At 41.4% G+C, this 6,364-nt stretch overlaps 1 long non-coding RNA gene across 1 annotated transcript; it reads left to right on the forward strand.

Moving 5' to 3' along the window:
- Nucleotides 1–929: 929 nt before the first annotated feature.
- On the forward strand, nucleotides 930–2,952 carry LOC119005405. The gene is made up of 3 exons (XR_005070493.1): nucleotides 930–967; nucleotides 1,193–1,262; nucleotides 2,014–2,952. It is a non-coding gene; the product is annotated as an uncharacterized LOC119005405 (long non-coding RNA).
- The last annotated feature ends 3,412 nt before the right edge of the window (nucleotides 2,953–6,364 follow it).

Here is a 6,364-nt window from a genome sequence, read left to right on the forward strand (position 1 = left end):
TCAAGGATAGCACTTCACCCTTTGTTTCCCTACCTTTAGCTCGTCTTATCGCTCTATTACAAATCTCCCCCGCTTGGACCGACGTCATTTTTCTCCCATGTAGCTATCAAATGCCCCTGCTCCCATGTGTATCGACCACCCTCCTCCCGCAGATCAATGCCGGGCCCACGGAGGCTGGAACAAAAACTGTAATTACTCACAAAGCTACAAATTCTTCGGCGATAACGGCTTATTTCATTCATTATTGCAAGTAAGGAAAACACACACCTGCATGCAGAGGTGCAACATACACTTCAGAAAGTCATGAGTGGTAATCGTGCAGACTTTATTTTTTCATCTTTAATTATCCAGATGTCTAGTCAGTCTTATTGGGTTCAGGGTTTTGGGGTTGCAGTGTTACTGTTGGGGTTTTGGGGTTGGGGGTTTAGTTTTAAGGTCAGTGTTTTGGGGGCTGGGTTTAGGGCTAGGATAAGGGTAAGGTGAGGCTTAAGAAGGAGTGAAGAGATAAAACTCAATACGACACTCTTGTTTTCTTTGAAAGGTGGTGTCTGGAGGACACCGAGGGGTCAGCTTGGTCATAGTAGTGACCAGCAGACACGTGTGGGCAATCACCGGTGGGTCAACATCTGGAGAAATTTCTGCTGTGAGGATTGAAATGTGAAAAGTTAAAAGTGAATAAAAAGTAGCAGTTCAGGTCTGGACCAGGAATTGTTGCTCTCATTGCCCATATATGTGTAGTTTTGCAGGTTGTGAATCTTAAAATGATCATAGAGCACTGTCGATTTATTCTGTTTTCTTATGTGGTGGCGATGCTGGTACATCCTAACACTAAGAGAGTTGTCGGTTTCCCCTATATATATATATTTTTTTGCAGGTGCTACACTGAAAAACCAGGTTGCTGGAGTCTTCTAAGAAGGATTGCCATATGGGCCAGCCCTGCTGGGGAAATGGATTCTCAAGATAGGATGTATTCATACATTTTTTATTTTTAACTTTATATTTCTGAGTTTTAGGGTTGGGTTTTGGGGTTGGGATTGCGGTTTTAGGGTTGAGATTTTAGGAAGGAAGCTTTATATAAGTTTTCTAGTACATGATGTCATTGCCATATCTAAAAGTATAACTTCATCTCTACAATAAACAGTGCGTTTGTAAATTCATGCTCTTCGGTTCACCTTATCTTCATCATCCACAGGACAAAAAAAAAAATCAATTTTGAGCCACAACTGGAAAAGATGAATTATTTCCCAACCTCAAGAAATAAGGTGAGCAATAAAACCTCTCATGATACAAAAGGGTAAGAAAGGATAACAAACAAGTGGGCGAGATTTGCTGCCTTTCAGCAACCCTCTTAAGTGGTAATGGGATAACCCTGGACACGTCAAGAGCCTATCAAACTGCCCCTCACATTCGACCCCTGGGTGAGACAGGAAGGGCCTGCTTTGTTTGTAGCAATTGGGTCCTGTGTGCAGGGCCGTAATGAAGTGACCTGAAATAATGGAAAGCCCTGGGCCCCGTGCGGATGATTTTTGCTGGGATAAGAGCAGGGATCCTGATTCGGAGTCACAGTTCATTTCATTTTTCGCCTCTGATGAGATCTCCTCCGTTATCTGATAAAATTGAACAGCCATTACCGGCAGGGGCTCAGGCCGGCCAAGCGGTAAAGCGCTGCCGACTGCTCCTAACAGAAATCCTATACACTCCACTTTGTCAGCAGTTTTGAATTCATCGTTTGCCGGGGGTTCAGCCAGATGATAGGAATAATCTCGGCCCAACCAAGATTGACACTTCATTTCAGAAATCAATATTTACAATTTACTTCTTTCAAAGTTCATTCTGGGAGAAGATTCCATATTATCCTTTCTAAATAAGCTGATCATATCTCTCTCTAGGCCCAGAATGGCTTTTCCCAAAATGTGAATTTTTTGGTTTAAAAAAAAAAAAGAAAAAAATCAATGTCGCCATTGTGAGCTTTAATCTGCCCTTTGATGACAGTAAATCTTTTTCTTTTTATAGGCAAACGGCTGTGGGCAGCTGACACCACTTCCTCCCAGAACAAAGCCCCTCGCCCCGTGTGGACGCTGGTAGATACATGGAGCCCTAATGTGGCTGGACACGCCACCGACGGGTCATTAATCAGACACTGTGACAGCCACTTCTTCCCAATCCAGCCCCGACTTCAGCCCCTAGACAAGCCCACTCAACTCCTCACCCACAGGAGGCCACGCGGGGAGCAGAGAGACAGAGGGAGAAGAGGATTGAATGGGCGTTGGGAAGACAGGATAGAAAGGGATGAGGAGGGACGCGACAAAGCCGGGGTATAAAGGGACTCAGGCATGATGGGTAGGACTTACAGATAAAAGATGTGAGAGCCTGACAAGAGTTGGTGCTCGAGATAAACTGTAGTGCGCTGCCTGTGGGGGATTATTTTCCAAAGATCGACGCGGATGGATCATAAACCGATGTATTCACTTAACATCATATCATGTTTCTGAGCCGTGTCTTCACAAGCCTTAGGCCGACATGCCTCTCACACTGAGCGTCGCGAATACACGCGTACTCACAGACTTTGGTTTAATTAGCCACAGCTGTTTTTTCAGGTACTGAAGGTGTTTACACCCTTATTTTAGCTTGTTAGCATTTGTTAACATTTGCTAATTGGCACTGAACACAGCTGAGTACAGCTAAGGCTTATGGGAATGTTTTTAGGTTTGAATGTAATGCTTCATAGCATTGAACAGTTGTCTGTACCCAATGAAATAATCCGTTGAACTGCACCTTAGACATTTGATTTATAGGAGCCTCATGGTGACATGTAAAGTCAGGGAGCCACCACAGTTATTAGAAATAAACGTCCCAGATTTGCTCAGCGCCCACTTGCAGACTTGCAGCGAAAAAGTACAAATTCTAATTTTCCCCGTAGACGACCTCTGTAAAACCCTTGCTGGGTTTATATCTTTAAGACTTTCCTCGAGCTGAGGAAACTGATACCAAAAATAATTGAAGGGTCATTACGTCGCTGTGTCTTGCTTTGGTGTCAGACTGTGGTGCCAGCTGTATTGAAGTCAACGGGAGATACGTGGAGAAACACACTAAAACTCAGCATAGCTACACTGTGTGATTCTGATGAGGAAACGCCTCAATCGTTAACCTTTTCTGGAGGTCTTTCCTCATCAAAGGTCATACCACATGGATATGCTTATGCTTTAGTGTGTTTCTCCATGCATCTCCCATTGACTTCAATACAGCTGGCACCACAGTAAAGATCACCAAAGCTAGATTCAGTGACGTAGCGACCCTTCCTTCTTTTCTAAATGTCCTGTGCATAACCGGGAAGTAAAGCGAGCTACTTAGAGGCTATTTTTGGCGCATTCACTAGGCAAGCTTCTGATTGGCCTGAATGTGCACCGCCTTTGCCGCCAGTATAGAGGTATAATATATCCATAGCATAGTCTATCACAGCATAATCTCATAGCATAGTCGTAAGGTATCATCCTTTTCCAAAAGTGAAAATCAGTATAACATCATCTTGTGAAGACCAATTAATCTGTGTGTAATCTGTCTGTGGTCTGTGATAGTTGAAATATTTGAAGTCTGAACTAAGCCTGCAGACTGACCAACCAGGAGACATCTTGCATCTGAACTGATTCAAATCTGTAATTAGAAGAAAATGCTTTTATTTGTTATTTATTATTTTTATTTGACTTTCATGAAGTAGAATAAATGACACAGCAGCTCTGTGGACTGTTGCAGGATTTGACACAGGAGCATTTGCAGAGAGAAAATACATGAAGGAGACGAAAAGTCACCGGATCAGCAAATGATTCTCAGTCTGTGGCATTGCACTTCCAAGATAAAGATGTCACTAATGCCATTCTCAGGAAAAACTTGTCTATGAAATCTGAACTCGGCAGTTACCTGAAGATGTCAGAAATAAGTCAACGGCCAGCCCATTAAAAGAAAATGCTGCATTTTGGAGCCCATTGCAAGACAACAAGCGACGGTCAAAAGCTTTTATTTGGAATTTCATTCCATTTCTGCGTTTGTTTGTTTCCGGGCCTGTGTGTCTTTGAGCCATAGAAAGGCGATAAGAACACACATTAACACAGATCATCACAAGTAAACCCTCAGAGGTACAACTTGATGCAGTTAAAGGAGAAATAACCAATCACAACTTTAGCTTCACTGAAAACCTTAACATGATTTGCAGCTAAGTTAGAGCCCAGTGAGCATGTGTGTTATCCAATTTTCATTGTTCTTTGGGATTGAAGTGATGTTCCAAATCATCTTATAGGCACAGCTAATGTGGTTTCAATTGATCACAGGTTTGAAGGAGAACCATTTTCTCATTGTCTGTGAGGTGCCTGAGGACAGCGCAGAGTAAAATGTATACATCTCCCTGAAAAACTGAATATGTGAGCAGGGATATATACATCTGGGGCTGTTAACTGCGCCCAGGTGATAACCGCGTTTTCCTCCGGTTTACAGCGAGCCCCCCTCCTCTGCAGCCGTGTATACTCCATTAAAACCCCACTTCACCAGAAGCCCCAGTGGATAACATAAAATACTGCACTTCTCCGTATTGACTGAGTAAAATGAAATAATCTATGATGCATGAACAAGCTCTAAATGAAATAATAATGTCCTTAGCGGTGAAAAACGGATTGATGGTACAGTAATTGAGCAGATTTATTTCCACCCGTTGGAGAGCGGGAGGAGAGGGAGGCGGCGGTAGTCCGCTGAAAACTGCCCTGCTATTTTATTTAATCTCATATTGGAGGAATTATTGGCTGGTAATCCATTGTTAAACATCATTTAGGGTGATGGATTGAGAGCGTCAGGCTTTGCCCCCACGTAATCAATTCATATCTCATTAGCACGTATTATTTATGATTCTCATAATGTCCCTGCAGGGACAGGGCTGGGGGAGCGCCGGCCCCACTGGAGGCCTCAGCTGTGGCTAAAATGAAGTGTGACATACTGTAGCTTATGACCTAATAACTGCATATATAAAAATGCTTTTGTTTGCACTATTGATTTGTTCCCGGCCATTCTGGAAAAGAATAGAGAAGATTAAGGGTCATAGCGACCCTGCTCCCCCTGTTAGCACTTCCAAGAAAAAGGGCAGTGAGGGGAAAAGAAAAATAGAACACCTCTGCAGGGTGTGCAGAATGTGTTTGCCATATTACAAAAACAGAGTCATAAAATGTGATTGATTTAGTTTGCACACACAGGAAGTAAACTCAATAGTTCAACTGCCATGTAAATTTATGCACAGAATTCTTAGCCCAGAGAGAAAAGGGTCATATTTTCACCAAAAGCAAAGTGAGCGCGGTAAGTTCAACTTTACATGGCTAATGAAACAAACCTTAAAGTATATTTCTAGTGTTATTCTGAGTTCTTCGTGTTTCTTATTGTCCCATGGATACATCACAAGCAACAATTTATTCCTGCTTATTCCTCTGTGCAGTGAAGCTCCATTGTTTCCAAAGACTATAAAACACATCGACGGGGCATCGTATTTAATGCACTGAGTGATGTTTCTATATTACCAGGCACCTAAGTTCAGTTCAAGGTAATCTTACAACCAGTAGGGCTGCAAATATGTATGTAAGCACAGCTGCCATGTAAATCTATGCATGGGAACACTTACTACATTCCAAAATCTCGTCAGAAGTATGGTACGTTCTCTCTCAGTGATGGAATGTAGCCAAGTATGTTAACTCAAGTACTGTACTTTTGAGGTACAATTTTGAGTATCTTGTACATTAGTTAGTGGTAAAATATTGTGCTGTTTTATTAGGCCATTCCTCCATGTTGGAGGCAAATATTGTTTTCTTTTTGCTGCATTTATCTGATAACTTTAGTTATTAGTTACTTTACAGATTGCATGTTTTAATGGAACAAAGTAGCATTTTTGAATTTGTTTCTTTACTTGGCAATCATAACACTGATTCCAGTTACCAGAAAACTACTGAATATGAGATCCAGTAATCAGCATACAATAGTTGTATACAGACATGTAAAGATACGAATAGTTCAATTTTGATTTCTATTTGTGATACTTAAAAATATTTAATATCAGATGCTTTAATATGGGTAATATTCATATGGCTGAATTTTATTTTCACCAAGGTAATATCTTAACACTCAATTATGGCTTTTGGGTACTTGTAACAACACTGTTCTTTTGGAGGTTTTTTTTTTTTTTTGACAGAGAGTGCAAAACTCTGCAGAAAAAAATAAAACTGATAGACATGTCACGATATTCTGTGTCTCTCATAATGTTAACAAAAACCAAAAACAACAATTAATTGATACCAATGGCTTATTTCTCTGTGCCATAGTGAGCAACAGTGTTAATCTT

Source organism: Acanthopagrus latus, chromosome 17, assembly GCF_904848185.1.
Source record: "Acanthopagrus latus isolate v.2019 chromosome 17, fAcaLat1.1, whole genome shotgun sequence".
NCBI classification, from domain to species: domain Eukaryota; kingdom Metazoa; phylum Chordata; class Actinopteri; order Spariformes; family Sparidae; genus Acanthopagrus; species Acanthopagrus latus.